Source organism: Centropristis striata, chromosome 23 (genome assembly GCF_030273125.1).
Source record: "Centropristis striata isolate RG_2023a ecotype Rhode Island chromosome 23, C.striata_1.0, whole genome shotgun sequence".
Taxonomy (NCBI): domain Eukaryota; kingdom Metazoa; phylum Chordata; class Actinopteri; order Perciformes; family Serranidae; genus Centropristis; species Centropristis striata.
This window is the reverse complement of record NC_081539.1, coordinates 25,234,881-25,256,950: the sequence shown is the minus strand read 5'-3', so window position 1 is coordinate 25,256,950 and position 22,070 is coordinate 25,234,881. Positions and strand designations below refer to the sequence as shown.

The 22,070-nt window shown below is 38.0% G+C and overlaps 5 non-coding genes across 5 annotated transcripts; 4 read left to right on the top strand and 1 right to left on the bottom strand.

The window, feature by feature from the left end:
- The first annotated feature begins 1,237 nt into the window (after positions 1-1,237).
- trnag-ucc (transfer RNA glycine (anticodon UCC)) lies at positions 1,238-1,309 on the top strand. The gene has a single exon. It is a non-coding gene; the product is annotated as a tRNA-Gly (tRNA).
- A 239-nt stretch (positions 1,310-1,548) lies between these two features.
- Positions 1,549-1,620, bottom strand: trnag-ucc (transfer RNA glycine (anticodon UCC)). The gene has a single exon. It is a non-coding gene; the product is annotated as a tRNA-Gly (tRNA).
- A 5,130-nt stretch (positions 1,621-6,750) lies between these two features.
- trnal-cag (transfer RNA leucine (anticodon CAG)) lies at positions 6,751-6,833 on the top strand. Its single transcript has one exon. It is a non-coding gene; the product is annotated as a tRNA-Leu (tRNA).
- Positions 6,834-7,822: 989 nt separating this feature from the next.
- On the top strand, positions 7,823-7,895 carry trnam-cau (transfer RNA methionine (anticodon CAU)). The gene has a single exon. It is a non-coding gene; the product is annotated as a tRNA-Met (tRNA).
- A 1,031-nt stretch (positions 7,896-8,926) lies between these two features.
- On the top strand, positions 8,927-8,999 carry trnam-cau (transfer RNA methionine (anticodon CAU)). The gene has a single exon. It is a non-coding gene; the product is annotated as a tRNA-Met (tRNA).
- The last annotated feature ends 13,071 nt before the right edge of the window (positions 9,000-22,070 follow it).

The following is a 22,070-nucleotide window of genomic DNA, read 5'->3' as shown; positions in this document are numbered from 1 at the left end:
GGATGTGTTGACATAAAATATTGATGGTGAGTTTGATCAGAAGCTGTATTGGTTGCTTTTCTGTGTCTCAACAACTCATCCACACTTATGATTAATATCAGTACAATCTACACTGCAAAAAAGGTGTGTCTAAAAACAAGATGAAATCACTAAATCTGAGGAAAATGATCTTGCTGCATGGACTGATAATTTCACTTGAAAAGATTTCTTGAATTAAGATTATTGAATTTAGAATAAGCATTTTGAACACTTAAAATGAGAAATAAACGCTTAAAACAAGATTAATTATCTAATATTTCTAAATCTAAAAGGTGTTTTTTTTTTTATCTTGGTAAGAAGGACTGCTGATTAACAATCCTAATCTGTTATATATAATAAATTAACTTAGCACTTGTTTTTTAGCCTTTTAAATTAATAAATAGCCTAAACAATAATTAATCACAGCACAGACTTTTAGATAATAGTATGAGTAGTCTCATGTCAGAGAGTTGCTTACACTTTGCATTTTTTAAAAATTGATTTCTTTTTTTAAGTTTATATGTATATGATAGTGTATGTGTGTGTCTTTGTATGAAATGTTCCATAAATAGAAATAAATTATGCTGAGCTGTTTAGTTTCATTGAAACAGACAGAAAATGTGAGCTTGCTGCCCTCTTTTGGTCAATAGAAGTATTGTCACAGAAAAGCATTAACATCAGTTGGGTATTCATCAACATAAAATAAATCTCTTAGTAGTGTGAACAATGGTAAATTCAGTGACTTTTATTGAGTTATTTTTTTATATTCTCAATAGCTTTAAGATAGAATGGCTTGGACATAATATACACAATATATTATACACAATAGTGCATTGGGACAGTTCACACTAAAGTATACACAGGTATTTTTATATTCCAGTTAAATCTAAGGTCAAATCTACTTAAACCCATTGTAAAACAAATCCTTTAAGTCTGCTTTGGGGCACATGAAGGCTTCCAGTAGGGCCCAGGCCAAGGTCATCTAGTCATTCAACAGTGAAACCAAAATGAAATGCCAATGATCAAACCTACTCTCCATTTTTTTTAAAGCATCATGTGTAAGTTAACAGTAAGTTTGGAAAAAATGGAGCTCTAAAAATAGAGGAAAAGAAACGGGGCTCTTGAAGTACACTCAGTTTTCTGAAGTTTTTGCAAAAGTTTCATATACACATTATACAACTTTAGCGAAACTAGTGGAGCAAGATGTCCTCACACCACTGCGATGGTGGTATAGTGGTGAGCATAGCTGCCTTCCAAGCAGTTGACCCGGGTTCGATTCCCGGCCATCGCAAATTCTTTAAATCTTTAAACAAGCCAATAAAGTTAGGGGATATATCCATCCCTGTGGAAACACACATACTGTGTTATCTATTGACTCATATTGTCTATTGATCAATAACGTTTTACGTACGACACTGATGTCGTAGAGGTACACTCCTCTAATAAACTACTACTACATTGTTGGTAATAAGCACATATTAGACTAAAATAAGCTAAAGTGGACAAGTAGAAACCAAAAAAGATCCAGTTTGCGATGGCCGGGAATCGAACCCGGGTCAACTGCTTGGAAGGCAGCTATGCTCACCACTATACCACCATCGCACAGAAACAGCTGCATTCCAGCACAAAAGTACAGCTGTATGTTGGGAAGAGGTGGGAGGAGACAGAGAGGACATCTGGCGCTGTTCAAGCTCTTTCATGAACACTCGTCCCTAAAGGAGGGGAAGAAGAGGGGAGGGAAAAAGGGAGAAAAAGAGGAAAAATGAGGACTTTTGTGTCCATATGTATTTGTTGAATGCATTTCCTGCTGCCTGAAAGCAAAGAGCAAATTTTTGACACTTTGGACTCACCATAGGTGGGACTAGCATCTGAACCCTCTGTTGTTAATAAAATACTATGTTGCTGTTATTTTTGTCATTATTCTTAGTATCATTATTGTTATTATTGATATTATGACACTTTGCTGTACACCAGTTTTGTTTATTCAGAGAAAAAGGAAACAAAGAAATTAAGTTAAGAAAAAAAATGAAAAAAGATGAGTAAGTAGAAGAAAAGTAGTGTTAAAATAATTGATTATTTTCTATATTGGTAAATGATTTTATGCTTGAGTTCTGCTTCTCTGTTGTTTGACTCCCTGGTGTCTGTCCCTGTGTCTGTCTCTGTTGTCTGACTCTGTGTCTGTCTCTGTGCATGACTATCAGGTCAGCCTTGGTAAATATCTCTATGCATTTATATTAAGTCAGACAATATGATTTTGATACAATGATTATGTTTGTGTGTTCATTTTGGTTTAGAAACTTGGACTACATATATTTCATTGTCTGTTTCATATTTTTTAGACTTTTAGAATCTATGTGAGACAGTGAAAATCCTTTGGCTCTGTAAGACATGATATCTTTGTTATACACAACAAGGCAGGAGGTTTTTGTTGAATGTTCTGGAGAAGAGGCCAGGGCAGGATGGCCTTGTCCGGGGCAGCAAGCAACCAGGTGGCATGACGTGTATTAATTAAAACTGGCGAATCAGCGATCAAGAAGGCGGAACTTCCTGGAGGAATTCGACCAGCATGTTTTGTAAACAAATGTTAGTATTTTAATGGGTTCAGGGTCATGGTTCAGACTTCACGAACTGAACGAACACGTCTGTTTGTATTCAGGGACATGAGTTTTTGAACCCGGAGATTCTCTGTAAAGTGCACATTTTTTGACGTATTGTAATAAAACTATGTTAAACTGAGAAACTTGGACGTCTCCAGCTCTTCATTTCCCCATCAAAGATCTGCACAGAAAAATGGTGAGGGTTTTTCTGTTGGTGACAGATTATCAATTTTCAAGGTTTCCTCATGCAATTTTTCTAACAGTAGAAACACACTACATATATCAATATTTAGACAGACAATATCTTCAACTATTTACAAAACAACCATTAATTAGAATGATTAACTATATACAATACAACTACACTATATACAACTACTATTTACACCTATTTACTATTTACAATACATACATAATTATATATTAAACTTTTTCCTCATTTGCTCCAGCCACTGCTCTTTAGGAAGAGGATCAGACAGAGTCAGCAGTCCGGAACTACGGAGGATCCACTAGAGCAGGGATGGGCAAATTAAATGCTGGAGGGGGCCACAATTTTTCATGGACACTACCACAGGGCCACATGCAGGGCCGTGCACTTAACCAGATATGATGAAACTGCAATTTTAAATATGTTTACAGTGCAGTAACTTAACATATTTATGATATATACAGTACAGTTATATACAGTATAAATAGGAATACAAAAGGTTTGAAGCAAATTAAAAATAACCACTTACTATGATTTGTTTTTTTTCAGTGCAAGAACAGCAGACCAACATTAATTGCAAGAAGTAAAAATTTTTACTATTTTACAATTTAAATTTTGTGCATTTTTACACTGCACTTTATAAGATTTCATGCTCAAATGCATGTAGGCTAGTTGTACTGAGGGCCACTTCAAGTGAGGGTGCGGGCCATATGTGGCCCCCGGGCCTCCAGTTGCCCATCCCTGCACTAAAGCCTGCTGGTACCTCTTCATCAAGCTAGCTGCCATCAGGTCCAGGCCAGCTCCCTCCCTCCCTCCCTTCATGAATACATGCATGCATGAATGAATGAATGAATGAATGAATGAATGAATGAATTAATACATATCTCTAACAGCCATGAAAACTGTTAGCATGGTTTTCTTAATAATTCTCCACAGCATGCGTTAGTAAACTCAGCACACCTGATACTTATGGTATGTGTGTATTTTGAGGACCAGACTTTGTGTCTCTACTGTACATTTGAGTAAGATATTGATATGCTGACAACACACTGACCACTCCATTCAGCTATGACAGTCTGACCACATAAGCTGTGGCCAGTCTGACCTGTTTGACTACACCTATCTAAAGCACTATCTACGCATGCTTAATTCACGTGTGTGTGTGTGTGTGTGTGTGTGCCCTCTCTGTGCATTTATAGATTCATCATGCAAGAAGCTTTGCTATAATACTCATGTGCTGATATTGTTGTTAAACTATTGGTAAACTAAATACATTTACTCCATCTGCTTAAACTTTCTCTGCCCTACTTAGACTAAGATTCTATCATCAGAAAAATACATATTTGATATTTGATTGTTTTGATGCCATATCTGTGTCTCCAATTATATCTCTGCATGTCCTACCAAGGCATGAGTTTGTGTTTTGAAAGTTTTGTTAACAGGTCAGGTCACGGACATGATGTGCTGAGCAGAAAGATAACTGTGTTCTCTGCTTGGTGACATGACGTGTCCACGTATTGAATAAACTGACAAATCAGCGGATCAAGGAGGCGACTTCTGGAGAGATCAACCTACATTTTTTTTATTAAACCTCTGTTAGGTTATAAAAAAGGTTCAAGGGAAAGTGGACTTGGTTCAGACCTCATGAATTGACCAGCCCAATGTGATGTCAGGGCCGGTAGATTGAACCCAGAGACTCTGTAACTGCACATTTCTTGACGTTTTGTAAAAAAATGAAGTTAAACTGAGAACTTGGACGTCTCCTGCTCATCATTACCCATCAAACGATCGGTGTGGAGAGAAAATGTTAAAGGTTTCCTCAATGCATTTCTCAACACTCAGTAAAAACGAGCGTAGCCTATATCACGTTATCGATGTGAGCTACTGTAAAAAGCACAACGGCACAACGTAGACAAGTCATTCAAACGATATGAATGCTGATCGGAATGATGTTATACATCGCCACCATAGACTGTATCATGTGCTGATATTGTTGTTAAACTATTGGTAAACTAAATACATTCAAACGATATGAAACACACTAATTTCTCACACACTCTTGAACACAAATCACTTCTAGGCTTAAAATAACGTCTTATAACCTGAACCTAACTGTATTAAATATGTAAATACTCGATTATATATCTATATAATATCGATTGAATAAATTTTGTCATTCGTTTTGAATAAAACGTCTCGTCGCCGTATTCACTGCTCACTGTGAGTCCTCTTCCAACATTTCCGCTCTGTGATTTATCAAATGTTGGAAGAATCTGGCGAAACGATTGGTCGTTGAATGTTGGACCCTCGAATCTGATTGGCTCTCATGGGTCCATGTGAGCTACTGTAAAAAGCACAACGGCACAACATAGACAAGTCATTCAAACGATATGAATGCTGATCGGACTGATGTTATACATCGCAACCATAGACTGTATCATGTGCTGATATTGTTGTTATATGTATATCTCGATTGAATAAATCTTGTCATTCGTTTTGAATAAAACGTCTCGTCGCCGTATTCACTACTCACTGTGAACGCCCCCTGTCGACCTTAATGACCGGAGGCGGACCAGAGTCCTCTTCCAACATTTCCGCTCTGTGATTCGTCAAATGTTGGACCTGGAAGAATCCGGCGAAACGATTGGTCGTTGAATGTTGGACCCTCGAATCTGATTGGCTCTCATGGGTCCAACATTGTGAACATTGGGTGCGTTCCATGTTCCTTAATTTTCGCCTCCTCGATCCTCTATCCTCGCTTGAACTGGAAGTTCTTTCACGGGATAGACAGATCGCAACATCGCTGTAGTTTCAAACCGGAGTGAAGACAGATTACAGATTAAACTAAAGTGTGTCACCACAAGTTTTATGTTTTATTTATATGATTCACCATGTAGTTAAAATCTGTTTTATTGTGACTCTGAACAACCAAAACACCACAAACATATTTCTACATTTATAATAAATTAAGAGAAAGATCGCTGAGGAAGCTTTTTTCCTTTTCGTGATCTGTTTTTTCCACCATACAGATTTAGTATGGATATTATTAAAGTTTTTTTTTAAAACAGTAGAGAGTATTAGAGTCTGTCCATCAGCAAGAAACACTTTTACATTGTTTGTCATTTTCGTCAGTCCCACGTGAGGCTGATCATTGCTGAGTGTAGCTTTGATCTGAGTGACATAATTTACATTTTACCTTAATCATCCAACCTAATAAAATATTGGCCGGTGTTCAGCGGACACAATCATGTTCTTCGATATCAAATAATTAATTTATCACCAGGATCGTCTACTACGACGGCGTATTAGGGCCATGTATGAAAAAATAAATAAATGTGCCCCTGAGCTGGACACAGTTCACAGTATAAATACACAATGCAGGTTGTTATTCATGTGCAGGTGTTTGTTAAACAGAGAAAACACTTATTATTATTAGTGCATGTCTACAGCTGTTAAAGCCGACGGACAGCTGATTATTATTATTATTAGTGCATGTCTACAGCTGTTAAAGACGACGGACAGCTGATTATTATTATTATTATTATCATTAATTTACGTCGCTTCACGTGACGCTTCGTAGGGAAGGACGTCCCATTTCTCTTAAATCGTTTCCCCTCTCCTCGCTTCCCTCACTTGCGTCTCTCCATGCATCCCCGGTGGGCGGGACTAAGACGCAAGAGAGGAAGCAGGGATGCGAAATAAGGTAAATGGGATGTACCCATTGTGAATGTTGGTTCAGCCACCAGAGGGCAGCAAAGACCAGTGGACAAGGATTCTTTTGCAGCAAATGCACAGAAACGGCTGCATACCACTACAGAAACATCGCTGTATGTTCTAAAGAGGCGTGAGAGAAAATTCAATCATATTGCGCTGTTCAAGGTCCTTTGTGAAGGTTAAGTAGCCTCTTGGACTCTTGAATGCCTCACAGTCAGGATGGCCGAGCGGTCTAAGGCGCTGCGTTCAGGTCGCAGTCTCCCCTGGAGGCGTGGGTTCGAATCCCACTTCTGACATAACTTTATTTTCATTAGAACTGCAACTCACTCTTAAAACACGTTTTTATCCCAGTTGTATGTGTCACTCACCTTGTTTGTTTTATCTCAATACACTGACAACATTCACCAGACGGCAGGAAAGACCAGTTGACATGTTCTCTGCGCCGATCGTTTGATGGGGATAGGATGAGCAGGAGACGTCCGAGTTCTCAGTTTAACTTAATTTTATTACAATACGTCAATATATGTGCAATTATAGAGTCTCTCGGTCAGTTTAATCAATATATGTACACGTCATGTCACCAAGCAGAGAAGACAGTTATCTTTCTGCTCAGAACATTACGTCTGTGATCTGACCTGCAACGAACTTTCAAATCACAAACTCCTGCCTTGATATGACCTGCAATGATAATGACAGATTTTGCAACAAACATCCACATAAAATATATATTTTTGTGATAATACAATCTTATTCTAAATAGATTATTTAGTTTAATCATAGTTTAACAACAATATTAGTACATAAGCATTATAGCAACACAGCTAATCTATCAATGCACAGAGAGGTTGCATATACCGATTGTGAGTTGCGCACGCATAGATAGTGACCTACTTCAACAGATAGTGACTCCCATCCACGGAGACAGACAACAGAGACAGAATAACAGATCAATTTAACATGTCCTCCAACCTTAAATGTCCAGAGAGCAGACGCTGCTGCGTCTTGCATGGAGACGCATGGAGCTAATGAAGGAGGTCACGGCCCCGGCCAGAACCTCGGGGTCAAAGCATCCTGACAACCCGACCACTAAATTGCAAAATGTACATATTTAAAATCAACATTCTGATTTCGGGCTCTTATGGTGGGACTTTTGTGTCATGTATAATGTAAATGAAAGGTTGATAATTGAAGAAAACAGGTGGATTGAACGGAAGATATGGATTGGTACATGAAGAGCACGTGACTGCACGTTTACTTCACTGAATGTAGGAATTACGAGTTTCAGGCCTCGTTGGCGCAGTAGGCAGCGCGTCAGTCTCATAATCTGAAGGTCGTGAGTTCGAGCCTCACACGGGGCATATGTTTTGTTTTTGTTTTTTTAGGTTTTTTTTTTGGCGATTTTTGGGCTTTATTGATAGTGCAGAGTGAAGGGGGAGACAGAGGGGAAGACATGCGGGAAAGGGATCCGAGTCGGATTCGAACCCGGCCGCCCTAACGAGGACAATGCCTCTGTGGTAGAGAATCAACTTTGTTTGCTGGACTCCGAATCCAGCGATCAGAGTTCAAATCTCGGTCGGACCTGAAACTTATGTAGGTTTGAGGCGCTAACCACCACCTTCATCTCGTTTAAAAGGATTAGGGTTGGTGCCAACAATGTTAGCAAGTTGAATAACTGGTGTACAGAGGGGTGTTCCATCAAGGTGAATTAAGGAAAAGCCTGGTTTATTATGATAAGCCTCGCTAATGTTACAGTCTGGTTTAGACCTTTTCTCTGACAATTTGACGAGGTCTGAATTTATATATCCATTTCATTCAATCTGTTGTTTAATTCATGCAACTTTTGTTTTGGAGTGAACCCTTTATTTGAAAGCTAAAGATGTATAATTTAAGAAAAGTGTGTAAAAGTTTTTAGTAGGCCTAGTCCTTTATTTGCATTCTAAACCAGGACCTTCTGCTGTGGTAAAACGTATACTTACATCATTATCTAGTTACGTTATCCCCAATTTAATTATTCAATTTTTAGCTTTTTGTCTCCATATCGAGTTTTTGGTTTTCAGTTCCCATAAGCGCTTGCAGATCGCGCCAACATCCTGAAAAAGAAAACGTGTCAAAGAGTAACTGTTCAAGTCCTTTTTGGCTGTTCAGATTTTCTCCTGTTGAGATGTAACAGAATAATGAATATAGGGCAGGGTTACTTGACCCAATGTACATTTTTAAAATCAACATTCTAATTTCGGGCCCTTATGGTGGGATTTTTGCATCATGTATAATGTAAATCAAAGGTTGATTATTGAAGAAAACAGGTGGAGTTGGATTGAATGGAAGATATGGATTGGTGCATGAGGATCACGTGACTGCACGTTTACTTTACTGAATATAGGAATTTCGGGCCTCGTTGGCGCAGTAGGCAGCGCGTCAGTCTCATAATCTGAAGGTCGTGAGTTCGAGCCTCACACGGGGCATGTGTTTTGTTTCGTTTTTCATATAGGATGAGTCTTTGTTGGCTATACTGAATCCAGCGATCTGAGTTCAAATATCGGTGGGACCTGAAACTTATGTAGGTTTGAGGCGTTAACCGTACCACCGTCATCTCGTTTAAGAGGATTAGGGTTAGTGCCAACAATGTTAGCAAGTTGAATAACTGGTGTACAGAGGCGTGTTCCATCAACGTGTATTAAGGAAAAGCCTGGTTTATTATGATAAGCCTCGCTAGTGTTACAGTCTGGTTTAGACCTTTTTTCTCACAATTTGACGAGGCATGAATTTATATATCTATTTCAGTCAATCTGTTGTTGAATTCATGCAACTTTTGTTTTGGAGTGAACCCTTTATTTGAAAGCTAAAGATGTATAATTTAAGTGTGTTAGGACTGTAAAGACAAAACAAAAACTCATTTAATGCGTCTCATAATCTGAAGGTCGCGAGTTCGAGCCTCACACGGGGCATATGTTTTGTTTCGTTTTTTGCATAGGATGAGTCTATTGTCAGAGAATCAACTTTGTTGGTTGGACTCTGAATCCAGCAATCCGAGTTCAAATCTCTTTTTGTAACCGTCACTTGATATTATTCATAAAGCTCCTTCAGCGCTGATTTTCACCACTTTTTGCACCATCTTATTGGCTGCTCCCGGCTGTTCCACGCGATTTATACTGGCTAATTATATACTCAGTGCTCGCGCACAATGCCGGCTTGTCTAGCCTGAGTTGAGTTAGTGTTAACTAGACTCGGCTGAGCTGCGTTAGTGGAACGGCTTTAGCCTGAAGAGAAAGTTGGTGGTAACTCTAGTGCTCTTTGGACATGCTGCTTCATCTTTTCATTGTCCATGGAGGCTCCTCACATCTGATCTTTCATGTTGGAAGTGGTATTTGTATGTGTGAGTGGTCAATGCAACAAAATTTTAATGGTGTTTGAAATCAGGCAACCAGAGTACAATGCTATGATCCTTTATTGGGCGCCACAGGAATGACATCTTAAACCAGGAAGTAAGTTAGTATTTTAGCACCCTGGGGTCTTTCCTCTCAAATCCAATGAGGATTTTGAATGGGTTTTTGGTTAGATGCCTGAAATAAGGTCTGTAGTTAACACAAGATTGTGAATTTTGAAGTTTTGACGTCTCCTTACAAAAGGAGACTAAATGAGACTAGAGTGGTTGTCTGGGACATTAAATGTCATCATGAAGGACATAGACGGTAACTCTCTCATTAGTCCGTCTTACAGCCCTAGTCATGCCCTTTAGTACTCTTGCAAACTCTTGTAGATTAGGTTAATAAACAATTTATTGGCTTGTTGGAGATCGTTTGTAGCATAATGGTAGTGACTTTCATGGGCCATGTGGCTGCAGGTTTGTGTCTGAAAGACTAGATCTTCAAGCTGGGTTCTCATCAAGCTCTTGTTCTGCTGCCACTCCTGCTCCTTTTCCTGCAGCGTCTGCTCTAGTTCCTCTGTGGTCTGAAGGAGGGAAAACTTCTCCTCCTTCCACTGGATATGATGACTGTCCAGCTGCTGCTCAGCCTGCTTCATATCTATTCGACAATAACAAACTATTACTTTCAAAAATGTATTTAATGGTTTAGCAATAATTAAATCAACTAATTAAACAATTATTTGTAGTTCTTCTCCACACAGTGAGTAATTACAATGTGATTAAGTTGTGCTCATCAGTGAGATAATAGTGAACATTATTCAGTACATACAGTACAGTACTTGTATTTTCATCTCTGCTTTTTTAACTATAACGTTCCTTTAATATTTCTTTCTGTCTCTTCATTCACATTTTAAATTGCTGTTGTCACAGGTGTTGATGAGACGACAAGCTCAGTGAACACAGTCACTGATCTGTTTTCAGTGGAGAAGCTCTACACTTTGTCATATTATGACTTTATGACTGAGCACTTGTATTTGGTTTGGTACCAATGTGTTCATGTCAGTTTGGAAAAGTATGGCTGTGGCTATGATCACGTACAGTGCACACGGCTGCTGCCTGCTAGTGAATGTTTTTGTAACTTTGTGTTGTTGTTCTTCAGAAGTCTGACTTTATTACCGTGCTGGATTTATTGAGGAAGCAGTGTTGTTTCCATGTGGCATGCTTGAAGTTATAATTGTTATCAAGGGAATCTCTTTCTGGTAATGATTGATCAGCAGCAGACACTATATAAAGCTGGGATTAAGACAGAAACAGCAAAGGAGAACTGGATAGACTGCCACTGCGAGAATGGAGATGACGATGTGTTTTCCTCTGCTGCTGCTGATCTGCTCTCTCTCCACGGCTCGAAACGAAATTATTCCAGAAAATCAAAGTGACCTCCAGAGAAGTGAACCAACGAATGGCTCTGACCATCGACAGACCTGCACACAAGACATCCATGCTGTGCTGAGAGAGATGAGCGCCTCGTTGGCTGAGCAGAGGGTGGAGATGAGGCACTTACAGAGAGAGAATGAAGGTATAGTGGTGGATAGGAAGTGATAGCAATAGGAACCAATGCTTTGTTAAGGGAGGTTTCTGTAAAATGTTGTCACACTGAAGTATTTACCATATTACTTGCAAATAGTGATAATGTTCCTCAGCTCCAATAACATGAGTCAAAGATAATTTCCAAAGAAACTAACCGTGCAGTAAAAGAAAATCTAACAGACATTTAACAGACTATCTATTTCAGCACATGCAGCTAAGCTGAGAGAACTGGAGGCACAGAAATCTCAGCTGGAAATGCAAAGGCAACAACTTCAAGGTATTGTAAACAGAACATGATTGCGGTCAAATTTGGCCCAAGGACAATGGGAACGATAAAGACGTTGATGGTGAAACACATGCAACATTGTTTTCATCACACTCGGATATGTGATAATGTTTTTATTTTTCCAGTACTAGCAGCAGAGCTGGTCACTGTGAAGGCCAGGTCAAATGTGACAGAAAACCAGATGGAGTCTCTAAAGAGAGATGGAGAAGGTGAGGGTCAGCACCATTTAATATTACAGCACTTTAAAAAATAAAGATTGATAGCAGAAAAATGAAGGAAGTTTTGTTCCCATTGTTGTACCCACACTATGTTTAGAATAATGACATTGCTCTCTCTCTCTCTCTCTCTCTCTCTCTCTCTCTCTCTCTCTCTCTCTCTCTCTCAGTCAAACAGGTGGCTTTCTCAGCCTCTCTGGTGGCTTCAGACCCAGAAACTTTTGGACCAATTAACGCACACACACTTCTGGTCTTCAGACACATCATCACAAACATTGGAAATGCCTACAACCCATATACTGGTACTGGAATTCTCAAATTGAAATACTAACATTGAATTTTGATTGATCTATGTAGACTTGAACCTGCTTTAGATGATTATCTGATAACGTTGGCTGACAAAAACTGTCCCACAGGTTTTTTCATTGCCCCAGTGAGAGGAGCCTACCACTTTGAGTTCTACATAGCTGCACATGGACATGCTTCTCATTCTTCAGGTGCTGTGTTGGTCAAGAATGGACAGCATATTTCCATTGCATATGAGCATCAGACGTCTGGTTTTGTGAAATCTTCTAATGGTGCCACGCTGCTACTCGAGGTCGGAGATGTTGTGTATTTGCGTCTGTGGATGAACTCAATAGTGCATGACAATGGAAATCATCACAGCACCTTCAGTGGCCATCTGCTTTTCACCATGTGAAAGGGAAGCAGGACTTCTTTTTCTTCAGTTATATGACAGCCGTGCACACTGCAGCAGAGTGTCACTACTATTGATAAAAATGTTTTTCTTCATATGAAAGTTGATTGACAATGCTGCACGACAACAAAATGTTTGAATACGGAAAGATTTGTGGATTTTTAATCTGTGTCTCTGTCTGAATTCACATCAAAATTCAAAGTGAAATACAGTGTGGGAATACTTGTGATAAATGTTTTTTTAACATTATGTGCATGAAACTCATGACAAAATTGTGTAAATATTTAAAAATCATTTTACTTAAAGAAACACTAAACAAAATCACCAGAAACGACTTACTCACTCGTTGGACCAAGCATCCAACTAAACCACGTCACTTTACTGTCTGACTGTTTCTACTTTGTAGAAACTTGAATGGTCTTGTGCTGTTAATGTGAGAGGGAAAATCTGGTTTTATTTGTCAGAATAAAAATCTAGACATACAGGAGAACTGTATCAGTAGCAGCAAATTAAATGTATTTACTCTGTGTATGAAAGCTTAATGATAAAGATTATGACATGTTTGTACTTATGTAATGTACTGATTTTTTTATGTTCTGCTAATTTGAATAAAATTATTAAAATATCACTGCAGTATTACCTGTGGACTTTTCTTCATCACGTGGAAAAAATGTTTAAAAATGAAAAAATATTGACAAATCAAATTTCACAATAAAAGACTATTACATTCAACAAAAGTATTTTATGGGTTAGGAATAATTAAACCCACTAATAAGTATTAACTGTACTTCTTCTCCACACAGTGACTAATTATAATGTGATCAAGTTGATCAGTTGAGCTGATCTGTTTTCAGTGGAGAAGCTCTACATTTTGTCATATTATGACTTTGGTACCAATGTGTTCATGTCAGTTTGCTGCTGCCTGCTAGTGAATGTTTTTGTAACTTTGTGTTGTTGTTCTTCAGAAGTCTGACTTTATTACCGTGATGGATTTATTGAGGAAGCAACAAGAGGAAGTGTTTTTTATCTCTCCTCTAACTTTTTTTTCTGGTAAATGTTTGCTTATCTCAGCCAATGAACAACATCAGAGAGGTCACTATATGTGACTGTCTCATTAATGTTTGAACAGGAAGAGATGATGAAGTTTTTGTTTGCTTCTTTCAATGACTTGTTTTTTATATCAAGTTTTTCAATATTTACAATTTTAAATTTCAGTGAGGATGACAATCACATCTATCTCGGACTGCTTGTTTAGAGCCCGTCAGTGTTATCAGCCATGAGGTGATTTTAAACAATGATTTTAATACAACTCATACAACTCCTTAATTTACAGTGATCAAATGAGTGAACCATTTTATTTTGAAAGTATTATTTAATGTTTCAAAAGTTAATACCTCAAGACCACCATCCCTTCTTATGTTACATAATATATATTTCCTTAAATAATGGGATCGGTTCCTCCACATGAAGTTGAATAAAGTTTTATCTGTCCTTATCCAGTGATAAGGACACGTATACAGCTCAAGATATCCCCTCTCTCTACGCTTTAGAGAGTAAAACTCTACCATTCAATGACAAGTCTCTCATCAACCACATATTGCATTTTTTTGTTATTTGTTCTTCTATAGGGTCAAAATTTAAGTTACTGCGCAGTTTTTCATTTTTATCAATGACAACACCTAACTATGTGACCGTATTCTTCACAGGGATACCATTCACTTCAAATTGATCACAATTCTTTAGTGCACTGCAAAAAAGGTGTGTTTAAAAACAAGATGAAACACTAAATCTGAGGGACATTATCTTGCTGCATGGACAAAAAATTTCACTTGACAAGATTTCTTAAATTAAGATTATTAAATCTAGAAATAAGCATGTTGGACGCTTAAAATAAGAAATTAACTCTTAAGACAAGATAAATTATCTAACACTTCTAAATCTTAAGTTTTTTTTTTATCTTGGTAAGAAACAAATAATTTGCAATGCACTCTGCTCGGGCCAGTTCATCGCTGCTTTCAGCTTTAATTTATCTTGTTTTAAGCCACGTTGGCTCCACATACAAGACAAACAGGTCTGTCTTTTACATATGTAAAGAGATATGGTTATGGGATGGGTAGCACGGTGCCAGTAGCAGCAAGAGGTCGCTATGACTACTGTCAACAGAGCGTGTTTATGGGTCCTGTACTGATTGACGCGCTAAAACACGAGCAGGGCATTCTGGAATATGTAGTATTATCGGTTATGCGCTGTATAATACCGGCGGGCCAGCTCTAGTAGTCATTTGGTATTGTCTCGCAGGCCAAATATAATTACACTGCAAACCATATTTGGCCCGCGGGCCAGAGTTTGACACCTATGCTTTAGAGAGTCAACACATTTCTGTACCCCTGTCAAGTTAACCCTCATGTCACACACCGTTTTAAAGCTGTCATCAATACCTTTAATGTCCTTTTTATTATCTTGAAGAAATAAGTCAATGTTGCCTTCATTTTCCATATCAGCAGCATATAATTTTTGGTAGAAATCAGCTACATAGTGGGAGATATATTTTTCATCTTCACATACCTCGTTTCATCCAATACACAAAACCTTTATGGACCAAAAAAACAGCAGTGGACGGCTCCTCTCTCTCTGTTGCAGGACGGAGAGATTCAAAAGATCCTTCTCTCCTACAGCCACCAGGCTGTCTCATTCTAACAGAGATTCTACCAGACTAACTGAATTATCCTTGGGGAAAAATAAAGTCATTTTGATTTGATTTTGATACCTGGTTATTAATATTGAGTTTACATAAAGATGCCAGCTCGAAGCTCCTTTTTTTCCAGATTAAAAAAGTATTTGGTGCACTTTCCCCCTGTTCCAGCCATTTCCTTTGAGACCTGACAAAGGCTCCTCTGGCCTTTTCCTCATACATTTTGTCCAATTCAAGTTGTAAATCTGACAATTCACTCAGTTCTTCTCCAGACGGGCTAAATATCTCTGATAGTCTTATAATTTTTATAATTATGTGGTGTTCTCTTTCTCTACTCATTTTGGCGATTTTTTCCTCAGATGCCGTAGCTATCTTTCTAATGTCATATTTCATAAGTTCCCAACATTTCCCCAAACTATTTAGTGAATGTGCACGTCTCCAATATTTTGTAATTATTTTTCCGGTGTCATTTATAAATTGCTTGTTTTGTAATAATGTTCCATTAAGTTTCCAGTACTCTCTGTTAGAAGTGTATCTAGTTGCTGCCATATTGACCTTAATTGTGACAGCCTGATGATCCGTCAAAACTGTAGGTTCAATTAGTATGGACTCCACTTTATCTTCTATATTTGAAGAGATCAACCAGAAATCCATGCACGATTGTTGAGGTCTGTCCTTATTACTCCATGTATATAATTCTTGGTTTGGGTTTCTGTGCCTCCAGATGTAAATAAGGCCCATCCTGACACAACTATTCCCTAATTCATTGATTATTCTGTCCTGATTATATCTGTCCAGGCTTTCATCCAGAACTGTATTCAAGTCTCCTCCCCATAATACTTTGGCCATAGGGAATGTTAGTAAGACCTGGTTAACTTTGTTTTCTATTGTTGAAGATAATGCTGCATTATTTTGTTTATTATTGGAGGAATGTATATTCATAATAACAAAATGAGAATGGTCAATATCTACAAGAAGCATTATCCATCTACCATTAGTATCTGAAAAGTGATTGATAATGTTGCCTTTAAGTTTTCCCTGTAATATAGCGACCCCTGCTGACAAGTTGCTACCGAAGGAAAACCACACATTTCCCTCCACAGACTCCTCCACATTAACACATCCGATTCTAAAAATAATAATAAACACACACCGGCAGTAGCCCCCGTGGCCCTTTCAGAATTTCCCCAGAGGAAATTTTCTAGTTTTATACTACCGTGCAATGACAATAAAGACTCTATTACTATTTACATTAACGTTTGAATCGGTGTCCATGTGATATGTGCGTGTGTGCCTGTGTGTGTATGTGTGTTTGTTTGGTAATAAGGTGCAGCCAAGATATCCTAAAGAAGGAAAGTGGACATTAGAGACTTATTTAACAGTCAAAGTGTAAGTTACAGCCATCCTGCAACACCTTCACTGGCTCCCAATAAAGCAGCATCCACTTCGAGATCCTCCTCATCAATTATAAAGCTCTCAATAATCTTGTAAAGTGTCTTTGAGTTTTAAAGTGCTGATAAATAAAATGTATTATTATTATTATTATTATTATAACTGTAGAACCTCAACAATGCAGAGATTCAAAAAAAAAAAAAAAAGCTTATATGTAATGCCAATGAGATACACTTTTAATTGTGTGTGTGTTGAAAGGCAGCAACTGGGAAAAATACAATAAAAGCTCAGATTACAAATGTGATTTTATACATCCATACTCATGATATTTGTGAGACTAAGTTTTTTTTGTCTATAACCGTATCATCAAAATTGATGAGTTTTACACCGCAAATTGTCACACTGTTCATGCCATGGATCAATATATTTTTGTCAGGTGACAGATAGTAGAGATGCAGAAAGAGATACAGGAGGAGAGGCTGGAGGAGGTAGAGGAGGATAAATAATTAACCTATGATAAATCTGAATTTATATGTAAACATTTGCAGAGAAATTGGACATTACTGTGAAATTAAATATTTGCAGGAAATTAAATTAAATAATTTACAGACAAATGTGCAGACAAATTAAACAGAAGTCAACAAAGACAAAAAACTAAAATAAGACAAACGAATGTCTGTATATTTTAATGTTTAGAAACCACCAGAGCTACTAATAAGAGAGGTGTGATCTTTCTCCAGCAGATGGTGGTATTGGTCTATGATTTTTAGTGAAACTATGAGAATATCAGCCTGTGGCTCTCTTACTGAGCAAAGTTCTGTTGTGTATCTGAACTCCTTTACAGTAAAGCATCTAGGTTTTGTTGCTGTTTTGTATTATTAACCAAACCCTCATCAAAGACACAATTAGTATTGAATACTAGTGTAATTAACATTGGTTTACACACCACCATCCCTCTCTCTGCTGCTGTGTGTGTTTGCATGTTGAAGGTGTAAGAGAGTCCTGCTCAACGTGCCCATGTGGCAGCTTCACTGAGATTCCCTGGACAACAGTATGTATGTGAGTCCCTCCACATGACTTGCTTCATGCAACTGTGACTCTGTATGCTCATCAGTGTGGATGTTGGTGTGAAAGCATGTTAGAGGAGAATGCATGCATATATGTGTGTGTGTGTGCCAAAGCCCCATAATCTCACCCAGGACTAACAGTGGAATCCACCCGCATACAAAGAGCTCTTTGTAATGAGTTCAGAGCCAGCAGGTGAAAACTGTGCTCCAGACCATATGATGGAGGGTTAGTACAGTCTTCACTCTTATCAGCATGTATGTGTGTGCTTGTGCCTGTGCACAGGGTAAGATGACTTGTAACACACATGCTTGCATAAAGGTGTGCATGCCAACCAAGTTGGACCAGGTTTAAAAATGTTAGGATTTTTTTTATTTGTAACATTCTTTGGGTCAGTTAAAGGTGCATGATGTAAGACAAAGAACATTATCAACAGAATGTAAAGAGATTAAAATGTTGAGGTTATGTCAAAGACAGCTATGCATACCTGTCAAGTATCCTGTTTTGGCTGGGAAAGTCCCGTATTTTACCCTTCTTTCCCGATGTCCTCCCATATTAGGATTTTCCGGAAATCTCCCGTATTTTAACCGGGCCCAGGCTGAGTAAAAAAAACAAAAAACATTCCCAATCTGAGCTCTGTCACTAGCCTCGCGATAACTGCCACCAGCAGCAGCTACTACAGGTACTGTAGGTGGCAGTTGTTGCGAGGTTAGTGTGTGACGTCATATGAGTGACAACCATAGACAGTATAAATAATGAACATGGTGCGGCACACCTGGTAGAGTGTATATAAATAGAGGCTCAGTCCTTGTGAGCAGACGGCCCAGGTACTTTCACTCTAAATATCTCTTTATCAATAAAGCTATAAAATGCCCAAAAAATATATTTTAAATAAATAATGGACGTAGTCACCGTGACGTCACCCATAGGGTTCTGACTAACTGATTAACCCAGGTGTGTCTGATTATTGTTGTCGTGACAACTGAGGTTAGGCACACCTGGATGAATCAGTTTGTCCAATAATGGCAGACAGGAAACAAAGGAGCTGGCTGAAGTTCAGGAAGAAGTGCAGCTGTGCATAAAGCCAAATGTATTTTTTAAGTGGTTGACAAGTGGTGATTTTAGCGTTCTTCTACACCTGTCTTAAAATGTAAGGGGTACTGGAGCTTGGTTGGGGTGGTGGGACTGCTCCCTTATTTTCAAATCCAAAACTTGACAGGTATGCAGCTATGCATTGTTGCCGAGATATCTACGGAAATTAGCATGCTAACCAGCTAGCTTGCATAAACCTGCTGTACAGCATCTTTCTCGCCAATACTGAATCTGGTCAACCAGCTGAGTGACATAAAACAGCAGATTAGCAACCATCATGGTGATACCAGAGAGGAAAAATGCAGAAGGACCCATAAGAAAATAAAAGTAAATCATGCATTACTTGCACAAAGAGAAATGCTGCTCCCCATTTTTTGTGAGCATGCGGCCAGTAATTACAAATTGGCTCTTTAATGTACCATAATTCTAGTTATAATGCAAATACATCCTCCATCTAAATTTCTTATTTTACTTGTTATAAGTGACAGGTTACAACTGCAACCAAACCAGAGAGATCTGAATTATTCAGGTATTTGACTAAGAATAAACAACAAAAACAGCAATATGAAAGAGCTCTGGTTGCAGTTTGTATTTAAGCCTGAGTTGCTCCATCATCACATACAAATATGGATTCTGAGCAGAGCCCGGTCTCCTCTGCCAAGCCGACAAAGCTGTGTCTGTGTTGTGCTGAAGCAGGCCAGTGGGGCACAGCAGAGCAACACACTCAGTCACTGACATTTCAACAGCCGTTTACATGACGCTATGCTATGAAGACTCCCTTTTCCTTCCATGAAACGAACAGCTGCACTGACGCTGGCAATGATGCAGATGAGGGTTTTATGTGTGCATTTTAATGATTCATGTTCCTGCTTATGGCTTCATTCAAAGCACCCTCATACTGACATTACCAGTTGTAATGTGCATACTTCATACAGTTTTTTTGCTCTCACCCACATTTGCTCTGTGACTATGAAATATCGTTGTGTAAACTTCAAACCAAGGTTATTATAGTTAACGAAAGCTAACGAAATAACAAAAACTAGGACTGAAAAACATTTTCGTTTACTGAAATAAAAATAAAAACGAGAGTTTTTAAAAAACGATAACTAACTGAAACAGTATTTTGTGGTTACAAAACTAACTAAAATTATAGTGAAATTTTCCTTCGTTTTCGTCTTTGTCAACTTTTTTCATACGTAAACCTTTTTGGTTGATATAAAATCTATTTCATCTATTTGGTTTTATGACTAAATAAACTTATTGGGGCTGAGATGGATCAGACAAAGGAAATAAAGGCAACATTTATTGTGACCTTATTGAATCTTGCACCCAACAAATACCCCATTACAAAAAAACTAAAACAAACACTAAAACTAATAAAAACTAAAACTAAGCATTTTCCAAAAAATAAAAACAAATTAAAACTAGCAAACACACTCTAAAAATGAATTAAAACTAACTGAATTTGAAAACAAAAATTGACATTGAAATTAAAACTAAAATTAATGAAAAATCCAAAACCATTATAACCTTGCTTCCAACTGATAATTTCAATTGTTTGTTATAGATATACACCCATCAATTTGATACCTGCAACAAGCTCAAAACCTGAATGTACCTTTCAGCATGAACGGGGCCTTCATAGATGTGCAAATTACCCATGATGCATTAACATTAACAGCTTTTGAACTTTGTGCTGGTGTGGATGATCCTTTTCCTCTTTAGCCCGGTGGACAAGACATACAGAAACAGTTTGAAATACTCTTCAAACCACAGCACACTTTTCCACTTTGTGTCAGTCCATCTCAGATGAGCCCAGAGAAGTTGGCGTTGTTTCTGGATGTTGTTGATAAAAGGCTTTCTCTTTGCATGGTAGAGTCTTAACTTGTATTCATAGAAGCAGCAACAAACTGTGTTGACTGACAACAGCTTTCTGAAGTATTTCTGAGCCAATGTAGTAATGCCCTTTATACAATCATGTTTGTTTTTAATACAGAGCCGTCTGAGAGGTCAAAGGTCACAGGCGTCCACTGTTGGTTTCCTGAATTCCCCCTTCTATGAAGAGACTTTTCCAGACTTTCTTAATCTTTTAATGATGTTATAAACTGCAGATGGTAAAATCCTTAAAGTCCTTGCAACTATGCATTGACAAACGTTCATATTATATTGGATTTTTTGCCCACAAAGTGTTGAACCTCCCCCCATTCTACTTGAAAAGAATTGAGCCTGTCGAGGATTCCCCTTTCAGTACCAATCATGATACTCTCACCTGTTACCAATTAACTTATTTTACCTGTGGATAGTTCCAAACAGTTGTCTTTGAGCGTTCCACAACTTTATGGTCTTTGTTTTTATTTATTTTTTATTTTTTAAAAGCTAGTGCAGTGCCCTTAGGAAGTATGTATTCGTATAGTGGGAGATTAAGTAGATTTTTCAATAATGGCCAAATCAGTGTGTCAAAGTGGGATGTACACAAAGTGTATATTGGGTAATCCATGGATGTACATTGAGATATAAAGAGACACATAAATAGTTATTTTAAGAAAAAGAAACGTAATCATTCAACGTGGTTAGACATATATACAGACACAGATATAGGAGGGAAGAAATTTACATGCAGCACAAACAGATGGATGTGAATAATGCGAGTATAGCACATTAGGCAGTATGCTGCACTAAAAGTACATCAACATGAACCCAATTAGCTGATATACTATATTGCATGTAAGTATCTCATATCAAATGATTATGTGCATTACGCTAAGCAACATGAATGTCATCCTTGAATTACATAGTAATGCTTTAGCACTTCTTGCTTTTATAGATAGATGTATGGCATCAGATTCACAATAAGCATATATTTACAAAAATCCATGTCAAAAAGGATTAGCACATTATCACATTCTGTTTTATTTACATTTTTTTTGGGAAACTTAATTTGGTATTTAAATCACTATATTTCCTCATTCGTGTACATGTGCATCACTGTGCATACATGCTCCCTCTTTTGTTTGACTTGGCCACCGTCGGCTCCTGCTGTCCGCCTGTTTGTGTTACCCTCCACTGAGGCTGAGACTTGGTCCTGGAGCACAGCAGGAATGACTAAGAAGGACGTGACACATATTCTCTGAGGTGAGTTTCCC